This window comes from Aythya fuligula, chromosome 5 (assembly GCF_009819795.1).
Source record: "Aythya fuligula isolate bAytFul2 chromosome 5, bAytFul2.pri, whole genome shotgun sequence".
Lineage (NCBI taxonomy): Eukaryota > Metazoa > Chordata > Aves > Anseriformes > Anatidae > Aythya > Aythya fuligula.
The window spans coordinates 46134848-46156908 of NC_045563.1; the positions used below are offsets into that span (position 1 = coordinate 46134848).

At 48.9% G+C, this 22061-nt stretch overlaps 1 protein-coding gene across 2 annotated transcripts in view; it reads left to right on the plus strand.

The window, feature by feature from the left end:
• TSPAN4 (tetraspanin 4) overlaps positions 1–22061 on the plus strand; it is a 394615-nt gene that overhangs the window by 110842 nt on the left and 261712 nt on the right. The window contains exon 1 of one of the 2 annotated variants that reach the window (XM_032188292.1): positions 5788–5805. The exons of the other annotated variant lie outside the window; for it this stretch is intronic. The gene's annotated coding sequence lies outside the window, so the exon portion shown is untranslated. Of the gene's footprint in view, positions 1–5787; positions 5806–22061 lie in introns of those variants that run through there. 2 annotated transcript variants of the gene reach the window in all.

The window sequence follows — 22061 nt, forward strand, 5'->3', positions numbered from 1 at the left end:
AGACGGAGCAGTGGGTTGTTGTTACCCAGGCTAACGAGTTGGTCAGGCAGCACTAGACACCGGAGACTGTACTCACAGGCAAGAAAAACACCACCCAAAACACTTCCTCTGCCACCACCAGAATGCTGAGGCCTTGATTCACAGAATCTAGGGGGATCCTTACAAGCCTCCTGGTACAGAAATCCACTTCATCTGTGTTGTACCTGGCAGAACAGGATGTTCAGCTTGGTTGGAGAAACTAAGTATAATGAAGGCAGCAAATACTAGGAGTCCCTTTTTGGCCAGGGATGCTGGGGATGCGTGCGGGCTTCTTTGTGAGGATGTGCACAGGAAGCTGTTGCTGAGTCCAGCGGGCAGGCCTGGTTTGTGTCTTGTTTTCTCTGCACTTCGTGGAAGAAGCAGCCATATACAAACAGCAGTCGCTGTAATACCAAAGCTGAAGTGCGAGTAATTATGCATGGTTGTAACTTTAAATTTCTGGGTAGTCTCATTGCTTTGCAAAACCTTCCCAGGGGCATAAAAGTTGGCTCAGACACGGATTTGCTGGAGTCATCTTTTCTGTAATGTGCACAGTGGAAGCTGCAGCGTAATTTGTTCGCAGAGCTGTGCTCCCTGTGGCTGTTGGAGACTGGTGCTTCTTTCCTTGATAGCAGTGGCACGAGCGGTGCTTTCGTGTCTCCTTGATTGAGTGGCTTGCTGGCAGAGGCTGGCTGGGATAGCAGGTCGCTGGGAAATGAGGGCTGTTTCTTTATGCTCATCAGAAAGCCTGTACCGAGCTGCTGGCTCCCAACAGAAGGAGGGAAAGCATAGGGGGGAAATGAGATGGGAGCAAGAGTGCGTTTCAGGCTGAAAATGTGAAAGGCCAGGAGTGTCAGGAAAGCGCCATTTCCCTTGATGAGTGATTGCTGCTCTCCGGGACATGGCCGTGCACAGAGCACACCTCCCGCAGCACTGGCACTGCGTCTTCTCCAGCACCCTCCACCTGAAGACCTCAGGGAGCTCTGATGAGTGAAATCGGTGGCCTTTCTGTGGCAGAGATGCAGTCACCTCTGCTTCGCTGATGGACCTGAGGAGAAGGTCAGGTGCTTACCCAGAATTAGTAAGTCATTAACCAAGGCAGGAACATCACGAGAGCCCTGACTCCTAGTCAAGTGTGTAGTCAGAAATGGGCCACAGTGAAGCTATTAAGCGAGGCTCAGCCCTTGCTGATGTAGTTGAACTAATAAAAATGTTTTTTTCTGAGGCATTGAGCACCCACCAGCTTCTGCAGAAACCCACCGAAGTGGTGGGAGCCCAGCTGTTGTGCAGATCAGGCTCTTGAAACGCGAGGAGTGTCGTGCAGGTGGTGCTGGCAGGCCTCTTGAGCCTTCTGAAAAGAAAAGCTGCGTCATGCACAGCGTTACACGGAGCAAGGCAGCCTCGAGGGGGTAATCAGCAGCTTCCCGAGGTCACTGGGAATGCACAGAGCAGCACAGGACTGGAGTGGGGAAGGGTGGAGGGGAAGTAACAGTGTCTGGGTGGAAGGTGAGAAAGGGGAGTGAAGGTGATAGTGGCAAAATAGGACGAGTTTGGGCCCAGTGCAGAAGAGGGGAAGTGGAACAGAGTGTGCACGATGAAGAACTATGTGGGTTACTTAGTAGAAGGGAGAATTCAGGGGAGGCAGCACAGCCCTGAGGACAGAGGGTCTGCTCAGGACCTTGCTGCCAGTGATGTGCCAACGTTGTGTGCTGTGTGAAGGTGCTCTGATTTTGGCCAAGTCCTCCAGGTACTGACCTAATGCTAAACGTGGGAGCACCTCCCAAAACCTGCAGGTAGCAGCTTGAAGAAGGAAGGCGAAGAGTAAGAGGCACGTGGGAGCTGCGTAGCTTTGGCTGTATCTTGGTTTTTATTCTCATAACCAAAGATTTAATTTGAAAGTGTTCTGGAAATGAATCCTTGTCACCTGACACGTAACTCAAACACCTCTCCCCCTATCCTTTCTTTTTACTCTGTATCGCTAATGTGTTGCAGACGTACAGAGAAGGCAGAATCACAGTGCCTCACCTTACCCAGGGGAAGTTAGCTGGCCACAGCCGCTGTGTTGCCATGAGCTGGGAAGGGCAGCAGCATGGGGACCCTTTGGAGAAGGTCGTGGGCTGGAAAACTCGGGATGTTTAATTTTTGTATTTGTTAAAAGAAAAGTTAGGAAGTGTATGTGTGTTTGTGTGAGCTGGACTAGGTGAGTGCATGGGGTGGGAGGAGAACTGAAACCCGTGCTGTTGAGCACTGAGATACCGGCAGGAACAGGCTGCTGGGCTGTGGTGGGAACCCTGCAGAAACCTCCTCTGAGGACTCCCCAGTGATAAACTGATAGCATCACCCTCTCATTGGAAATCTGTGCCTTGGATAGCAGTGCTCTGTTTATGCAGCGCTTGAAACAGATCTTCTTTCCTACTTGCAGTTGGGCTTTACTACCAGGGAGCTCCTTTGTGGGAGTTAGTTAACGGAGAGAACAGCCTCAGGAGAACGATGGCAGTGCTGCTGGCATGAGAACCCTACTCTAACATTTTAATGTCGTCTCAGGGTTTCCTGCGTGTCCTTGGGTGAGTCAAAAATAGCCTCTCTGTGCCTCAAGTTCCCAGGAATAGCCCAGGGAAAGTGGTGCTACGTGGCTTGGTGGGCATAGGATGATAAAGCCGTTAAAATTGGTGAAGCATCCAAAACCAGAAGCTTTTATCTGAGTTAATAAGGGTGTCTGCCCACGCTAAATGGGAAATATCCTCAAAATAAGTATGGAGGCTTTTGCAAGCCAGACCCTTGCAACCTTTGAAAAACTCTGCAAGGAAATAGAAAGCTACTGAGTGGCTTCTGCACCTCACACTTGGTTGCATCACCGTCTCTGCAACCCTCATCAGCCTGTGGGCCCACCAGGCTGCCTCGGGGCAGGTGCTGCCCTCAGCCCGTGGAGCTGGAGCTGTTTCTGCCCAAGCCAAAGCGCAGCCAGCGTGGTGGCAGCTCGTTCCTTAGCCTTGGTGCTGCTCTGGCCACGTGGAGGAAGCGTGGTTGAGCCTGCCAAGCCCCTCGGTCGTGCAGATGAATCGGGGAACCCATCTGGACATGGCAGTGCCACAGAGTGCCACGGAGTGCATCCCTGCCCCTCGCTGCTGCCTGGGCTGTTTGCTCCCAGCTTGTGCAGCGTCAGCAGGAGCTTTGGCAGCCTTCGGGAGGAGGAGACCGGGCAGCTAACAGAGGTACCGCAGGCAAGCAGAGCCTCTCCCAGGTGCAACATCAAGGCAAACAGGGGAAATCTGGATTTCCTGTGGTTGTGATTGTGAGCTCTGGCTCTGCTGCAGGTCAGTCACGCCACCTCGGGCAGATCCCCCTGGATGCTGCTTTTCCCTCGTTTGTTCCCGGCACGCAGCCGGGAGGGGGCTGCATGGTGCCCTCTGTTTGCACAGCACCGCCTTGTAGGAGCCGCGAGGGTCTCCCAGCACATCCCTCATCGTAGTGATAGCAGGGAAGGAGGGTGCCCGTCAGGAACTTCTCCGTACCTTTTAGTGATTAGTGTATTTTCCTTTCTCTATTTTTTCTTCTTGTTTGAAGGGGAAGAAATGTCAGCTATCTTTTATTCCTTCTAAAAGAAATGAGTCTTGACAGGTCTGGAAATGTGCTTCCTGCAGTTCTTCTGAGCACACAGGGGCTGTGCTGGCTCATTTATACACCCACACCACAAGCCAGACGTTTCATTAACTTGGCATATATCTTTTGTTTGCAGTGACAGACACGTGAAAGTACAACAGGAACAGGGCTGGAGGAGAGAAGGGAGGGAAGGGGATGCATTGCTTCCTGAAAATTGCTGTCTCACTGTGTTATGCCTTGCATATGCTAGGCAATAAAAAAAAATCTTTCTTCTTTTTAGACTTATTATCGTTTACTAGCAGAGCTTTCTACGTGCGAGAGCTGACATGGACTCAGAGGAGCAGCCCGTGGCCCGGATGGCTGCTTGTGCCACTCAGACAGGGTCGATTTGTGATCTTTGCTGGCAGAAGGAGGGAGGAGAGCATGAGAGAGGATTCTCCCCTTGGTCAGGAGCCTGGAGAAGGGAGCACAAGGCAGGTACTTGGCCAGCCCACTCCCCTTCTCCAGGTCTCTCAGTTTCGGCTGAGATGCAGCCAGGGCTGTTGGATCAGCGCCGGGCTGATCTTAAATCCTGCGCTGCGCAGCCCCAGCCCTCCTGCTCCCCGCCATCCTGCTGCAGCTCCATCTTCCCCCTTTGGAGCTGTCCCCCTCGTTGCTCAGTGCAGTTCCTGGGTGAGTGGGGTTTGTCCCTGAGCCCCTTCATGTGCTTTCAGCTCGTGTCCTGGAAATGTTTGCCCTTGTCACATCCGTCCCTCTCAGTCAGCCAGCCACGGAGCCTGGCAGATGTAGGCCTCCTGCCAAGGCTTTCGCGCTGCTCTGGTCTCTCAAGCAGAAAGCCCCTCTCTGCTGTAGGTAGCAGAGGCTGACAGCTGTTTTGACTTCGGCTTTTGTCCCTGCCCGGCTGTCGTGGAGACAGAAAAGGCACACTGAATCCTGCACAGATGGGAGGGGTGTCTGCTGGGATCTACCAAAGGTCAAATGAAAGCAAACCATGGAAGGAGGATGCTAGTGCCAGCCGTGCTCCTTCCTCCTTCATCCCTGCCTTGAGATGCTCGTGGTGTGTCACCCAGGTCTTTGCAGCACAGTCTGCCTTTGTTCCCTCCTGGCTGTCCTCTCTGGACGGCAGTGCCAGCACTCACCTTCTCCGAGCCTACATTTGGGCAGTCATCTCAGCAAGCTGCCCCAAGGAGCTGCAGATGGTCACACCTCGCATTGCTCGGGGAATGGTGTCCGCGTGGCTGGCACCAGAGCTCGAGTTCCAGCGCTGAGTGAGAGCCTCTGAGGTTTGAGCTAAAAGGAAAGTTTTGCAGTTACTTTTTTTTTTTTTTTTTCCCCAGTAAAAGTTAATACCCAGAGACTGACAAACTAAAAGAGCTACAATGACCTTGTACCTTCTGTGAGTGTGAGGGGACCTGGAAGATGCTCTGAAGAGCAGGGCTTTGGTCTTGCTCCACCACCAGTGCCCCAGCTCCTGCTGGTTTGCACTTTGAAGGCACTTTGCAATCCAAGGCCATTCAAGGTGCTAATACCTATTAAAGCCACTGGTTAATTGAACATCACAGAGTTATAGGCCTGATCTGCCAAATTCAAACAGTGTAATAGTTTTTATTTATTTCATAGGTTTAAATCCTCGTCTTTGGTCCCGTTTATTGACTGATCAGCTCTGGGCTTTCTGGGCTTTTTTTTTTTTTTTTTTTTTTTTTTTGTCATTTGCCAGTAAATTCCCACCATTGTGCTGAGTAAAAGAGGGATGGGTAGGGCTTTCAAAATACCTTTTTGTTGTGTCCTCATCATCTTCTGCTCTGAAGGCATTTGCTCACTCGCTGAATTGTTGTCATTGCTGCACAGAGAGTGTGCTTTCAGCAGATGTCTCAGCAGCTCTGAATTGTAGCAGGCCCATTGTTCTTTGGTACTGTTTCTTCCTTAAAGTGCTAGACAAACGGTTCTTAAACCTTTGAATCAAGCAATGGTTTTCAGAGGTGCTTGAATGATTTAAGAGCATGGTTCCCTTTGGCATAGAGTCGGGCTTTGCGCTCTTTAATCTTTCCGGGTGTTTAAAAGACGTCTTCTCTTTCTCTTCCCCAAGGCTTTGCTGAATCTGTCTCTTCTAAGTGCCGGCTTGGCCCCTTTAGCTGCAACATCCAGCCCTTCGGTGTGTCAGCCCAGCAGCCTAGCCGTGGAGAGGAGGTTGGTGTCTCCATCTTACAGCTGGGGAGTCGAGACACGAGGGGGGCTGAGCGGCTTGCCCTTACCCAGACAGGGTTTTGGAAGCACAGATGCCCACGTCCTGCACTAAATCCCCGAGCAGGAGGCTGCTCTGCTTCTGTAGGGGCTGATGCTAAGCGTGCTCTGATGTGCTTTGCTCAGGGTCCTGGGCTTTTTGTCCACACGTACGAGTGGTTGTCCACGCTGCTGAGGTTTTGCTAAAACAGTAATGCGAGAGAAGTTGGAGTGAGTTGGAAAAGGTTTCTGCTCTGAACTTTCCTAAGATGCTGCAGCTTTGGGATGCAGTGAAGACTCACAACTGCGTGGAAGAGCTGCAGCCTTGCTGCTTGGAGAGGAGTGGGGCTTTGTGGAGGTCTCCTTCCTGAGCGGGGAGGAGGGCGAAGCCTCTGCACTGGCCTAGGTTTTGTTCCTCTCTTTCTGTCTGTGCTGAGTGCCTGTCTGCAGCCGCTGCTGCCCAGCCGTGAGCAGTTCTCCCTTGGCCAGAAGGACTGGCTGGAGCACGGGGATGTTTTTTCAAACAAGAACTTAATTAAAAATGGTTAGGAGAAAAATACTAATTGTGCAAGGTAATTATTTCTGGGCAGTTTTTAACAATGACTGCAAATGTGCAGCGTCTTGGCTTTTGTCTACTTTTTGTGTGTGTTTTGGGGTCTTTGTAGCTGCTGCTGCTGCAGTTCCTTTTCTTCCCGTTGGCTGCTCCTTGGTTAGCCGTGGCGTTTTGTGTTGGCTTGACAATGCTGCGTGTCCCAGGGCCCGTGTGCTGCAGTTATCTGCTCTGGGCCAATTGAGCAGCTGTGCTCCTCTGGCAGGATGGCTTCCTGAAATGAAAAATGTGGTGCTGATTTAGTTTTGTTTATTTTAATTCCTGTCTGGCAGTCGGTGCTTTGTACTTACTACGTTCTGATCATTGACAGTGGCTAACTGATTTGGTTGGAGTTTCAAGTCCTGAAAAAGGAAAACATGTTTGCAGTTTTGAAATCTCTTAAAATGCTTTTTTTTTTGGACTATTTTATCTAGTTTTATCTGAGATTATCAAATTTACTCCCCAGAGATGCTCAGGGGAGCTCTTTCAGACCAAAGCTGAGCCCAGCAGCCAGTTGGAGCATGTAAACACACAAATATGTTTCAGAAAGGGCAAAAAACGCCCCACAAGCAGAGGATGGGGACAAAGAAGAGAGTGAGAAGCAGCAAGGAGGGAGCATCCAGGTTGAACGTGTTGTGATGGTGAAGCAGAAGTTCCCTGCGCTCATGGAGGAGACACGCTGGAGCAGCTGGATATTCCCAAAGCAAGTGCTGGTCATGGAGAGCCCGTGCTGGAGCCAGAGGAAAGACCTGGGAAGAAAGGAGTGGCAGAGAGGACCTCTTGTGGAGGGACCATAAACTCCTTCCTCCCGTGCTGCCAGGCTCTGGAGTGATAGAGTGGAGTTGAGCCTGGGAAAGGGGAGACAAAAGGAACTGTCTTAATGTTTGTCTGTTTGCTTCTCACTGCCCCAATCTATTTCAATTGGCAATTCATTGTTTTTCTCAAGTAATGTCTGCTTTATAACTGGTAAGCAAAATCTCCCTGTCTTTATCTCAGCCCACAAGCTTCTCCTTCCTATTCCTCCTATTTTCTGTTTGGTAATGTAACCTGTGTGGGATGCGGGTGGTGTAAGAGGGGAATAGGAAATGAGGATCGGGAGCCTGAGCCTTGAGCTTGTTGCCTGAGACCGTCAAGGCAGAGCTACCTGGGACTGTAGTGTAAACTCGAAGGGTCCTTTTTCTTGCTGACACACCCCGCCTGTGAACTGCCATCTAACTCGCTACTTGAAGCAGACTGGAACTGCAGGGCTATGGCTGAAGCTGTTGCTGCTGACTTTACTAGAAATGGCATTTCTTCTCTGACAAGTCTTGGCTCGAGCTGTGCCCATCTGGATGGCATCCCAGTGCTTTTAGCTGCAATCCCACTGAAACATCTCCTTGACGCTTAAGGTCTTAAATCATTACGTTGCCTACAATTTGATGGACTCTGTGTGTGATGTGAAAATACCAACCTCTGCTCTTGTTTTCAACTCTTTATTTTTTTTAAGTATTTGACCTGAAAAGTAAAAAAAAAATATCAAGTAGTTATTACTATTCCAAAACAGAGAAAATTGAAAGCTGTTTACACGAAGAGGGCAGGATTTCCAGAGTATTTGGCTTTAATTTGTCATTGCTATTGGGATCCAGGACCCACTAGTGGGTTTTGGTTACTTGACAAAATAAAGTATTTCGAGTTTGTCCCAGGTGTTGGGTGGGGCAATATAAAAGGCAGAGAAGGAAAACAGTCCCCATTGGGTGCATGTGTTCAGGTCTGGAGACTTGGACGGCATGGTACAGAAGTATCTGCCACAGGTTTGTTTGTTTATTTTTAGTGGGGTGGGAAGCTGCACGAGGCAAACCGAGAGCAGCGCATCTCTCCTTGCACGTTGTACCGATGCTGACCCAAACGAGAGCCTGCTAGAGACCCAGCTGGTGGTAGGGCTCCAGGCCACCTGCAGAGAAGGAGGCAAAGCCACCGCTTACAGCTGTGCTGGGCTTTGTGGGGTGCCCAGGGTCTCAGCGACGGTGTTTGAGCCTCAGAGGAAGCCTCCTAACTGTGCAAGTCTGAGTTTCACTCTGGGTGTGCTGGGTTAACCATCCAGGCTCGTTGCCGTGCAGCACAAAGGGGGCATTGTTGTGTAGGGGGCTGCTCACCATCGGGCAGCAGTTGAGGCAGAGGATCCCTCCTGAGAGCTTCACCATTAAGGCTGCGCTCGTCTCTGCCAAAACAGGCCCTGAACTTCCCCTGAAGTCCCCGGTTCGGTCAGTATCTGCCAGGGGTGGGAGATGCATGGGCACCTGGGGCTTCCGTGCTGCATAGACAGGAGGAGATGTGGAAGAGCCAGATGAAAGCAGCCTGGCCCTTGACCCTTCTTCCCCTCCTTACAGCTGCTGCAAAGTGCTCCAGGCAGAATGTCTGTGTTTGCTGTGCTTTCCTGATGGTATTCTCCCCTGACCGTGCAACTGGTGTATTTCTTGGAGAAGTCTCGTGCTGGATGCAGGTGGAAGGTTTGTCGTCTTTTGCACTTGTAGGAGAGGGGAGCTGGCTGGCTCTCTTGCAATCAGAGGGGATGCATCTCTCAGCCAGCCAGAGCAGTAAGATGCCACACGTGGCACGAAGGCCAGTAGGGGCTGTCGTAAGCTACCTGCAGGTGGGAGGTGAGCTCCATCGAGAAGTTCTCCACAAAAGTAATTAAGCTCTTGAGAGACCAAACAAGCTTATCTTGGATTTAACATCTCATTTGGCTTTTATCCTGTGTTTGCAGAAGGGAGAAGGTTGGATAGGTGTTCGCAAGTGTGTGTAGAAAAGCATTCGCCTTCATAGGCTTCCTTTTGTGCCGAGACATTGATTCAGTTTTCCTTCTTTCCCCTGTAAGCTGAGGGAACCACCCGCCTTGCTTATGATCTTGAGTTTTCCCTCTCCTGCCTTTGCGTTGTTTCCCCGTGTGTGTGTGTGTGTGTGCATTCCCCTTGATATACATCAAGGACTCTTGCAGTGTCCTGCGAGCAGCAAATTCTGTGATCTGTGATTTATGTGTGCGAGCTGGCAATGCTGTTACGTGATTATATCAATCACGGTCGCTGTGCTTCCTCCCAAGCCTTCCATCTGTGACCCTGCTGCCAGGAGAAAGTAACCACGTGCATGAGCCACATCTAAATAGAGCAGTGCTTTGGCGGCCCTGGCTTTTATTCTTCTCCTTTCCCCCTCTGGTGAATTGTATTGATTTTTACAAATATACACTCAATTAGCACAGCCTGCTAATTCTAAAAATATGTTTGTTTGGCTGTCCGAGTCCTTGTCACTAATGCCTACCGTCTGACATTATGCAAGGAGCTGGCTGACCTTTGGATCTGTAGAATATAAATGGGAGCCACTGCGCTTGTTCCTCATCCCCTGCTGCCGGGCCAGCTCTGCTGTCCTGATAACGCTGTACTGCTTTACACTTGGTGCGATTTGCTTCTTTTGGAAGAAGCAGACTGGCTTTAATAAACACAAACAAGCTTAATAGGCGTCCTGTAGGAGCTATTACAATCACCTGGCCTTTCTAGTTAACTTCTTGCTGAACGAGGGTCTCTAACCCCCCTGTGCTCAGCCCTTCATTTTGATTTCTGCTGGCCTGTGTTGTCAGAAACCATACCGCTGCCAGTGAAGATCTGAAGGACAGAGACAGTACCATGCAGCTTAGTAATCAGTGGCAGTGATTAACTACTCTCTATATTAAATTAGTCATCTTGTCTTTGATTTGTATTTTTGCTCTGCTTTACCTTGAATGGCTTTCCACGTGTCCTTTCTGCTATTTTAAGTTTCCTTCTATTACTGGAAATCATCTGCCTATGCAGGTGGTTATTCCTGGTAAATTAGGCAATTCACGGTTTCCAGTACTAAAGTTCGTACACAAGAGGATATGCTCCAGAAGCTGCCAGCAGGACTGACGAACCTCAGATTTTTCTTTTTTAGGACATTTTTGAGTATCTTGTCTATCACAAGAGATAACATGCCCTTTGAGTTCCGTTTCAGCAGACTTCTGCACCACTCGCCCTCTTTGGATGGGCTGACTGTGATCGTCTTAAAACCGTCTTGGCCAGACATCACAGATCTCATTTTTGTAAGGCAAACATGAAAACAGAATGAAATTTCAACTATGGAAGGAGCTAGCTGGTATGGGAAGGAAAAATAAATCTTTTTAGACTCCCCATCCTCGTTTTCTATGCTGTAGCTACCTGCGTTCTTTAAGGACGTAAATGTCTAGCAGCTTGTTAGATAGTGCAGCCTTGTCGTGTATATATATAGAAATAAAATATTTTGCCTTTTGACATTTAATAAGTATTACCTTTCCCGAAGACCAAGCAAGTGGTGTTAGTTTCCTTGATATTCTCCGTTAGCAGCCAGTGCTGTTTGATCTCAGGGAGAACGAATAGTCTCTCTCAGATGGAGTATCAAGGCCTTTTGGTTTAACACCTTCATGTTCCTTTTGTAACAAAACTCAAACCAGTGGAGATATTCCTTTCTCTTTTTTTTTTGGCCATACTTCTCCAGAAGAGCTGGAGGATGTGGATGGCTTCAGCGTTGTGTATCCTGGGAGCAGAAAGTGCCCTGGGGAGAGTGCTGGGAGCTTACCAGGGGCTCGGGATGAAGCATCAGGTCTTGGCTAGCTCTGGTGTAAGGTGGAGCAGCTCCAGGGCAGGTGCACGTCTGCACTGCTGTGGTGCTTCTGCACGTGGCAGCACCAGCCCTGCTTCCTCAGCAAGTCCCCTGTGCAGGTGGGAGGCTGTTCCTGTAGGCAGCCTGTCCCCGTGCAAGGTGCCCAGCTCCTGCCAGGCCCTTGGGCAGCAGCCCTGGCTCAGACTGTTGAATAGCTGCTAAATTTGGATACCTGGGGCTTGGATGTCCAGGTCTAGTGGTGTGTTATGTCTGGTTGTTCCTTAGTTGGTACGGGTCTGATGGATTGCTCTCCTCTCACCACTGCACTTTAAGCCACTAGGCAGTTGCAGGTGTCCCAAGTGTGTGAAAATTGGCTTGCCGAGTTCTGCAGATGTTTTTGTGAGCCCTAAACACCTTGCATTTATGTTCTTTACGTGAATCCTGAGAATGAGAAAAGGATGTCCAAATATTGGAGCTGATTAAAAGAGAGAGAACATAATTGTTTAGATAGCAGGGGTGCTCAGCAAACTCATTTACTGAGGTTAATTTTCTTCAGAGTGAGGTTTGTGCCATTGCCAAAGTGAAACTCGGAGAGGATCCTATCACAAGATGCAGTTTGTACTGAATCTTCACCTGGGAGTGGGAGCTCTGAGCTACCAGCTGTGTGGGGGCAGGAAGGGCAGGGAACAGCAGCTCATCCTGGTAGGTGTACCCATGTGCCTCTCGAGGGGCCCCTCTCTGTTGTGCTTTGTGATGCTGCCTGTTATAAAGAGCACTGTGCTCATTTGGGTGTCTGTGGTTCTTTGTTTTGCTTGGATTTTTAAATTTTTAACACTTAAAATGTAGACAAAAATAAAGTTGTTGAATTTCACTGACAGTGAAATGTCATAATACGTTTTAAAGCAATTTTGGGAAGGAACCCTAACATAACTCTATGGTGTAGATACTTTGCTGCAGGCCCCGAGTGCTGAATCCCATCGTGGCAGGGCTCAGTTCATCAAAGTGGAATTCATCTCATCTGTCTTTAGCTGTCTAAACTTCAAGCATCTGATCCAGGGAGTGCTCCAGTCCAGCTGTTTTGGGCACCTGATTTGCGGTGGGTAAGTCATGCTCGTGTGCTGCCTGGCTCCACTGGCTGCATGGAGAACTAGCTCCAGTGCTCTGCCCGACTGCAGCCCTGCCTGCAGCCTCATGGTGTTACTTAAGGTGGGATTTGCCTGCTCGATTGATGCAATTTCTGCTCAAAATGGCACGTGGGCACCTTCTTCTCATCCCTTGGAGTGGGCGTGCTGTCCTGGAACGGGGCCTCCAGGAGCAGATGTCCCCTCCTGGCTCCAGCTGCGTGCAGCTAGGATGTCGATCCCCTTCGCTACCTCTCAGCTGATGACCCGACATGGATCTGACAGCAAGGCACGCTGCGGGAAGCCAAACCTATCAGCTTAATGTAAACAATTTACAGCTCTCGCTCTGATCTGTTCTGATGGATTTTACCCAAAGAGGACCCAGCAGCACTCGCTCAAATGCTTCCACCAGCAGAGAGCCAGCAGCCACCGCAGGGTGATAACGTCAGCGGCACTGCAGCGTGTATAGGGCACGTCTTTGTGTGTGAACAGGTTCAGGGAGTCTCAGCCGGGTTTCTGCCTGCTGGACCAGGCTGTTCTCTCACTCGTATCTCACCTCAGCCCCCAGTGATGTTAAAACACTGTTGGGTCTCAGCTGTGGACACGTGGTTGGGTGCTGACCTCTTGTTCGGCCGAGCTGAGTGAGATGAACCATCAGGGGATGTGCTTTGGGGGCAGGCGTGATAGTCCCAGCGGGGGGCACTCGGGGCTGGGTGGAGCTGAGGACAGCCTCTCGGAGGTGCAGCGAGCACACAGAGATAACAAAAAGCTGGTTGTACCAGGGGGATTTGTGAGAACAAACGATGAAGTTTGGTATGGCGGTTAGCAGATGATTTCTGTGCCTGCGTGTATTCTTGCAGAGTCCTTTTGTTTTCTCAGGCTTCACCGTCACAGATGTGATGAGGCTGTAAACGCTCTAATCTCTCTCCTTCTTAATTCAGAATTTGGAATCTTCCCTGCCCCATTAAATACCACATTTAACTTTATTTTGAAGAGTTTTAGTCATCAGAACGGCGTTGGGGACAGAAATGGTACATTTAGTTCTGCTGAATGGCTGTGGTGTTAGATTGACAGTCCCTGTCAGCGTGTAATTGCAGATTAATGGGATGTAGTATGTCATTATGGCAGCCCGAGAGCACAAGTTTTGGAGCTGTGCACAAGTCCAGGCTTTCTTTTCTAGTTAAGGGGGCTGCTCTCACCTCCCTTGCACTATTTTCTCCCTGATCTCCTGTGGCAGAGAATACGGATGTTTACCGTTCAGGTACTTAATGATCCTAGGAATATGATGAAATCCGACAGCGCAGTTTGAAAGGGATGGGGACACGGGGAAGAACCGATACAAAACGGGAACGACCGAGCCCAACAGCACAGTATAAGGAATGAGATGCGTGTGGAAAGTTTTATGTTGTGAAATGAGCAGCCTTCTGCACAACACCTACCAGCAGATGTGAAAGTATGATTTCTGTCCCAAATTAATTAGGGTTGCTGAGCTCTGCTAACCAGATCGTGAAGCCAAGGGAGGGACCGTGCTCATGGACTGGAAAATGGGGGCATTCCGTGAACGGGTTACTGAAGTACCTTTCCCAGCTATCGCTGGGCGGAGTGTCTGTCAGGCAGTAGTTTAATACTTCGTGTCCTGCAGCAAATCCTTTATGCTGAGCTGGCTGATTTGAAGGTGTTCTTAATGAAGGCCACCTCAAGACATTACCCACCCATATACCCCATGAGCAGCCCTCCTTATGTCAGCAAAATAAAATAATGCTGGTTGGGAATCAGAGAAATTTGATGACATTTATGCACTTCTTTTTTTTAATTGCACTTACCTACTGCTACCTGCTCACTCACAGTTGGGTCTGTCATCATACGAAGTAAGGGCTCTGCTCAAGTCTGGGGCTCAGATCTGCCCGTGCTCTGCTGCGTGGCATCAGTACATGCTCGTGTGCTTTGGGAGCTGTGCCATACTAACCAGCTATGTGTGGTTCCCAGAATGAAGCGAGAACACGAAGTCTTTTTAGGACATGTACATCTCTCACCAGTTGGCCTTGTTTCACTGTGGGTCTAATCACACTTGTTGAAGTATTAGAAATGTTGCGTGAACTGCCATACAACAGAATGGATTTTTTTCTCTAACGGGATAGGGAAAAGCTTTGTTCCTCTGTGGGGCTGGGCAGGGAGGTACCAATCCCTCCCGCTCTGACTGTGGAGGTAACACCGACCTTCCCAGCATGACAGAAAATTTGCAAGCCCAGAACTGCTTTCTCTCTGGCAGACTGCAGAACAGCAGCTGCAGCACCAGCGAAAGGACACAGAGGAGATGAGAGCCCACAGCTGGGACTTTCAGCCACATGGGAGGGATCCTTTGGGAATTTTTCCTTGTGCTGTAAAAGTATGGCTCCCACCATGTCTGTGACATGCCATTTGCTTATGCTTCTAGTTCGTGTTTCACATATCCGTGGTCTCTTCCATTGTAAAAGTGGGTGCTGGCAGAGCTTCACAAGTCCCCTACTCAGGGGATCCCACGTCTTTTGTTGGTGCCAAGGACGCTTTCAGGCAGAAGCAGCATGTCTCTTCAGCCTGATGTGGTGTGACCGTGCTGCTGTGGGACTGTCAGGGACCTGTGAAGAGCCTCGCCTGGAGACGGGGTTGTGAGCAACCCATCGGGGCTGGATGTAATGCCACCCGCCTGGGAGCAGGCTGCAGGCTGCAACTCCTCTGGGTCCCTTGGGACATGTGAAACTCTTCCAAAGGGACGTGGGGACCTGGGAAGAAAGCCTGTGGTGGCCTCATGTTTGCAACTCTCCTCCCTTTGCTCAGGGTTTGACGGAAAGCAGTGGGTGAACTAAATATTTGTGTGTTTACAGTTCACAGAAAAAAAGGGAAATTCTTATAAATAACACATATATGTGGATAATACTGCAAAACCATCAGGCTACTTCAAAAGAGTGGCAAGATCCTACTAATGCTTTTGTTTAAAAGGGCTGAGACACTAATTCACCCCTAGAACTGAGCGTTTATCAAGTACCATGCTGCCAGATTTAGTATGAAAGTAATGCAAACAGTCATCTGTAATGCAAATGTTGACGTCTGATTAATAGAGAAAATAACATGAGCAATTAATCCACGGGGGAATAGATCATTATAAATGTAAATTAGATCATCAAAGGATAAGCCACACAGAAATAAAACTACCCCCAAACATGATTAATTATTGAAATTCCAGTAAAAAAGGCATCTTTAACAATAGGATCCTTGGAAGATGTGTCGTGCGATTCATCAAAATTCTGGGCAGGGTTATTTTACAATCCCAAAATTGATTAGCTTCATTATAAATATAATGGGGACATTTATTCCACCCAAAATTGTGGGCTCTCTTAGGGACAGGGCACAGCCGTAGCACTACGCTGCCTCAGCTCTGATTTATGCACACCCCATTTTTTCTGTAGCGTGTAGTTACTGGGGTAAGTCAGGAGATGTGTCTGCATGCATTTTTCAGGAAGGAAGACAGATTTTGCATTCGCACATTAGTACTGCGTATGCTCTTAATCACCCCAAGATACAATGTCAGAGAAAAGATCGTCTCGCTGGTCAGGGCAGAGAGTTGAGTCAAAATGAGTGTGTCTCGTCTCATAAAGAGAAATATTCAGGTGACCTTGGGCAGATCGCTTTATCTCCCTTGCTTTATTCTCTATCTTGCTTTTGAATTCTTCTGCTTAATGATGTGAAACATGAAATAATTCCAAAGATCTTCTTTTCAAATAATGCTGGGAATCTACCTCTCTAAATCCCTGGTCAGTTTTTAAAAGCTTAAGCAAGGATTTTACTTTTTGTCTAACAAGATAGGGTTTACCGTGCTCACCAAGTGGTGTTAATACTTGTGGCAAATACTTTATCCATTTACACTTTATATACGTTCCTACTTACGCAGTGTTTTAGCACTTTTAGTGTTTGCAGCATTAAAAGCTGGGATCATAATTTGCATCTTTCCTAAGGTTTGATGTTGTGTCTCGCTGATATGACAGACCTGCGTAGGACCTCGGCATATCCCCCTTTCTATCAAAACGAGATCTGATGTGCCTTGCTGCAGTAGTTCCAGCCCATTTCGTATGGCCACGCTGTGCAGAGCTGCACGCAGCTCACCTCATGCAACACCTTGCTCCTGCTGATGGCAGCAGTCGGGTTACCACCTCTCTCAGACTTCAGTTTTCTTAGGGTTTGGCACATTTCCTTATGATTCTGTTCTGTCAGAGATTTCTCCTAGTTTTGAAGGACTGCAAGGCTGAAACATCTAAAAGGTGTTTCAACACCCAGCTGTTAGGAAGCCCCGAGTGTTGTCTGTTTCCAGGCTGTGGCTGAGATGCTGGTTCCTGTATGGAGCTGTTCCCCAAAACATTCACCTTTGCAGTGACCCACAGCCAGTGGGTTTTCTTCTCCCAGCATATTATTTCCAGCCCTGGCAGACTCACCTTTGGCGAGTAGCTTGTGGTGTGAATTTCTGCAGCTGAGAAGGCCACCTGATGGTAAGTGTTTCTGCTGCTTCGTGCCATCAAATGGCCTTGGGGCACTTCTTACAGGAATTGAGCTCGGGTATTGTATGAGGTACCTTTGTGCTTTTGAGGCTCCAACAGCTCGATTTACAGGCTGTAAAACATAACACAGAAAAAAAAAAAAAAAAAAAAAAAAAAACACACAGTAAATTAGTAGCAAATACCTGCCAGGAAAATAACACTTTTGTATCCTTACACTGTCATCATCTCTTAAGAACCAGCCCTTCTGGCCTGGCACTACTACATGGGAAAAACTTGGCTCTGACTAACCTTTTGTTTCGTTCCTGAGCCGCTGGTGGTACGAGGAAGGCATGTGTATCACTGTGAGCATCCCAGCTGAAATAGCAGCTGGGTTTAGCCTCTGATGGAGAGCGTCCCACTTGGGAAGGCTGAGTGCAGTGCCCTATGCTAAGGGCCTGCTATCATAAACAGAAAAGGCAGAATTTGTGGTTTTCTGAGTTCCCATTGGGCTGTAGGCAGGGCCCTGAAGGGAGAAAGGCAGCGGAGGATAAATGAATCTTGGTAAATGGTATTAAAAACTAGCAGAGAGGGAGATATATGAACACAGGATACATAGGGCTGTTGAGCGAGGGAGCAGGCTGGGAACCCAATTTATGCCAGTGGCATGAGGAATGAAAGGAGGAAGGTGGCACTCGGTAGATTCCCCTGGCTCCCCATAAATCTGAAAGTGGCTGCCTTTCCTTTTTTAGTAGCCTGTAAAATGCAGCCCCGGGACTGTTAGAAGATGCGCTGATGAAGGTGATAGCAAATGAGAGGCTCATCCTGGCCCTCATTTCCCAGATCTTTAATGATTTGGCAGTCAATTAACTGGAGGTCAGGTGGATCTGCAGTCTGTTAAAGCATTACGCTCCCACGGCGTGTGCTGTGCCACCTCTCCCGCCTGCATCCTCACAGGCACACTCACTGTGACTGCGTTTTGGGTGCACAGTGGCAAAGAAAAGGATGTTAATTTTTCAGCACCCTCCCACTGCTCTCTGCAGAATGTGGTTACTCCCTGTATATTTCCATATTTTCAGTGAGAGGGTAAGGAGGGTGCTGATCAAACAAACACTCGGAGGGCAGCTGGTTCCCAGAAATGATTTTAGGTAACGGGAAGAGGAAAAGAGGAAGGAGAGGCAGCCTTGTGGTGTTCCTGTGGTGGATTCGTTAGCTTAGGTCCAAAGGCTCTTCTGATGCTCCTCGTTAGGATCCTGTTCTTCTCCCCCATTACCTAGTGATTCCTCGGCCTGGGGACTCCCCTGGGGATCTCCACGTGGCTGGGATCTCACTTGGAGTATTTATTCCTGGCGGATTCGGTGTGATCCCTAGGAGTGGCCGTCCCGTTCTCTGGCCATCTGAACTCCACCAAGGTAAGGTCTCGGCTTTTCATCGTCCCCTGTCCCTCAGGAGAGGTGGCTGATTTTCGCGGGGGTGCTTTTCAAAGGTGCCTGCCGACAGAAACCTCCCAGGCACAGCTACCTATGGAGAGTAGGAGAAATCTCTTTTTGGAGGCATTAATGAAAGTAATTCCCTACCAAAATTTGCCGACTTCAACGAACTGTCCTCAGTGACAGTACAGATAGACCTCATTAAGCCAGGAATTGCTCACTAAGTGATTCCCTGGCCAGAGTTAATGTTCCCTTCTCAGTGACCTGTTCGAGCGCTTGCTGATGGATTACCGATGCTCTTTTGGAAGACCTGGTGGTCTCCAGTCGCTCTGCTCCTGCATGTGGTGAGGCAGCGAGCCCTGCCAGCCCTGCAGGGCCTCCCCACGTCCCTGTGTGCTGTGCTGCATCCTGTCCCCTCGGAGTAAGGGGTTCTGTGGGCCCTCTTCATGCGGAACCGTGCCACAGACACAGTGTCCCTGACCCTCTGGTGGCTTCTGTGTCTGGCTTCTGGAGGCTCTCCTGGCCTCCAGGGCTGGCTGAAGGACTCGGGCTTCCTCCCAGGCTGGCAGCACATCCCCTCACCTCTCATTGCTGACAACGGCACCTCGAGCTGAGCTCTCTCTGCTTATTGGGGAAAAGGTGCAGCTCCTCCTCAGCCACCTCTGAGGTTGGCATCATGCCATCCAGTGGTCCTCAGCTGATCAGGAGGAGCTCAGTGGGTTCCTGCGTGTGCAGATGAGAGGATGCACTCCAGAGGACAGACAGAAGCCACCAGAGGGCCAGGATGGGGGGGATGTGAACTGTTCTATTGTTTTATAAAATAGCCAACCTCCTTTCAGGTAAGAGCTGCTATTTCAAAGCTCTAAGTGGCAACCTGCTCAGCCTCGCTGCGCTGGCGTCGCAGCTTTCTGAAACCGAGAGCTTTGTGCTGTCTGGGGAGTTTTGTGCTGAACTTGTAATAGTTTGTGATGAGGTGCCGTGCAATTCAGCAGGTAATTGGCCTGTGGATAACTTGAAATGCTCCTGCTATACTATGTGGGCGAACAGCAGTTGGTGCTAATTAAATAATTGCTTCCATTTAGCTCAGTATAATTAATGCAACCTAGATAATAGAGAAAGGTAAGTTGGTAATTCAACCTTCACAGGGTTGGGGTAGGATTCTTAGTGATTTGTTTTGAGGCAAAGAAGAAAGCGTTGGAAAATATTGCTACAGAAGAACAAAAGGGATCTTCTCGCAGGATGCATGGCTTCTTGTTAGGTTACTGGAGTTGGAGCTGGGTGGGAGTAGGTTTTTCTCATCTCAAGAAGCCTTTAAGAATTAGAAAACTTTAATGTACTTTACAAGGTTGTGTCATTGCAAAAGGCACCCCTAGCAGTCTGCAGCCTCTCCCTTGCTCCCTCTAAGGAGTTTGGCAGCCTGCGATCAAAGCCTTATTGTTTCAGAGCAATCTGGTCTCAAGATAGGGTCGCATCCCTCCAGAGCTGGCCCTGAGCACGGGCAGCCTGACCCCAGGAGAGAGGGAAGACTTTGCAGAGCCTCTGCTGCACCCAGGTTAAATCCAAACACTTCAAAGGTTTTCACACATGCACAAAGAGAACTGCAGCTCCTTCAGCTGGTACTGCCAGTGGCAGGCTGCCCAGGGCCCTTTCTGGACCTGGGATAACCACGTTATATTCGAGACTCTGCTTGTCTTGCCCCCACAAACCACAGCTTGAACCTGTTGTCTTCTACTCCCGAGATGAATATCTCAGTTACCTGGGCTTTGATTCTTCTCGGCAGGGATTCCCCTTCTCCTTCCCCACACCAGCCTGGAGCTGGAAGAACTTTATGAAAGCCAGGTGAATGACAAAAAGCTCTCTATATTTAATTTACCCAATGTTTGTGTTGCACATCATCATAGAACATGGAGGCTCCAAGGAGATGGTGCATGTTAACGTAGCATCATGCCATAAAGCCTAAGTTGTGCTTTCCAAATTTTTCCTCATACGAAGATGAGAGCACGTTTGTCTGTAGCCTGCTTTTTCCTGGCCTGGTACTGTAACGCCAGTGAAAAACCTGTTGTGTTCAACCAGAGGCTGAAACTACCTGTGTTTTAAATGCTCGTGGTCTAGTCACAGAGCAAGGGAGTAGGGCTGGCTGGAGTGCCTGGAGCAGGATGAAATCTTTATCTCTGATCCTGCTGAGCAGAGACCAGCCAGAAGGGTGTCCTCCGGGCACCAGCAGAAAGCCTTGCATCTCCTTCATCTCAGATGCCTCGTATCAGAGAAATTCCTTGAAAACTTTGGTTGCTGGAAGCGGTGTTGGGTATTGTGAGACTGATGCTTTGTGAATTCCTGATAATTTTGTCCTTCCCCTGGTGCTGCTGGAGATGAATCGCAATAGTTCAGCTGTCAGAGGGCAGCTATGGTCCTACGGTAATTTCCTCCGTTGTTCTCACCTGCATATCTGCCTCTGCTCTCAGAGGGCTGATGTCAGGTGCTGGAGAGGGATTCACCTGCCTTGTCCTGTTATTTTAATCTTAGCTGATGCTTAGAAGACATTATAACGCCTCAAGTATGCTTTAGATAAGTCACTTGCTCTGTGTAAGCAAAAGATTGATTTGTCTTGACATTTCATAATCTTTCTGTTTTCACATGTTGAAGCTTAATACGTATCACAGAAGACCCCTGTCATTTTTCTGAAGCCTTCTGGGTCACGGCAGACAGGATTAATATCCTCACTTCCTCGTGGTCCCATTTCTGTGACCTTCAGGAGCCTGACGTAAGGTTTTGTTTTCTTCGGGGCTCTTGTGGACACTTGAGGTGTATTTGCTACCAAATTATGTCTGATGAGGAAATACAAAAAGATGAAATATGGTTTTATTCTCAGCAATGCCTCATTTATATTGAGAGTGGAGCTGGGTGACTTATCAGTCAGTACTGTCCTGTTCTCCATCGTGCTACACCTTTGGTTGAGCTGCTGGAATACATGTAATGAATCTGCCAGCCTCAGCTTTAATCTTACTTTGTTGTGAGCAACCCATATACAGCATTGACAAAAGTCATTTCTATGCCAAGCAACAGGCAAGACAAGAGAAAACACTTAGGATATTAGGATTTAGGAGACCTGTTGGATTTGGGAGCCTGCAAAGCTTGTCATCTCTGCCTTATTGCGTAGCTCAGCATTCTGGTACCCCGTAGCACATCAGGAGGAGGTGTATTTCTGCCAAGGAGAGAGAGAAAACTCAGCGTCCCTCTCTCTTTCTGCTCTGGTGCTGCAGGAGATGCAGAGAAGAGAAGTGTGATCCCTGAGGATCCCTGCAGACAGTGAGGAGAGAATATATGGCGAAAGTGAAAATCAGCCTCAGGATGCTGTACCTCAAGGAATTCCAGATTCAATCGAATTTTGATGCCTCAGGCTTTAAGGTGTCTTTTGGTAGCAAGCATTGTAGATGATGCTGTCTTCAGGCAGAAGACAGCCCTGTGCAGCCTGTCCAGAGAACATCTGGGGGGTAGGGAGGGGACGTCGATAAGCAGTCAGGTTCTTGTATCAAAACATAGCCACTTTTTCCACAGAAACGTCAGAATTGATGATTCCTTATTGATGGCAGAAGCACTTTGTCAATAAATCCCCCCTTGAAATGAAACCAACCCAGTTAATAATGCTAAAAGGAGCTGGTTCACAAACAACTGGAAAACATACCCGTTTTGAATCCTGAGGAACGACAGAGCCTCCAGCATGCCACTAGTTGTTTTTTAAGTCATATATTTTCTGACAAGCTCCTCTCTTGGTACGGAGTCTCCCAGTCAGGGGAGGCTGGAGGGTAACACCAAGGATGCTGTGGTGTGAGATGTCTGTGAGCATTCACACTGGTTCTGTTCAAACCTTAGCCCTACTGCCGCTGCCCTTCAGATTTGTGGGTTGTGTTTGTGATGCTTTTCTCTTCCCTTGGAAACTGAGCTCGCTTTATCACTTGGAGTG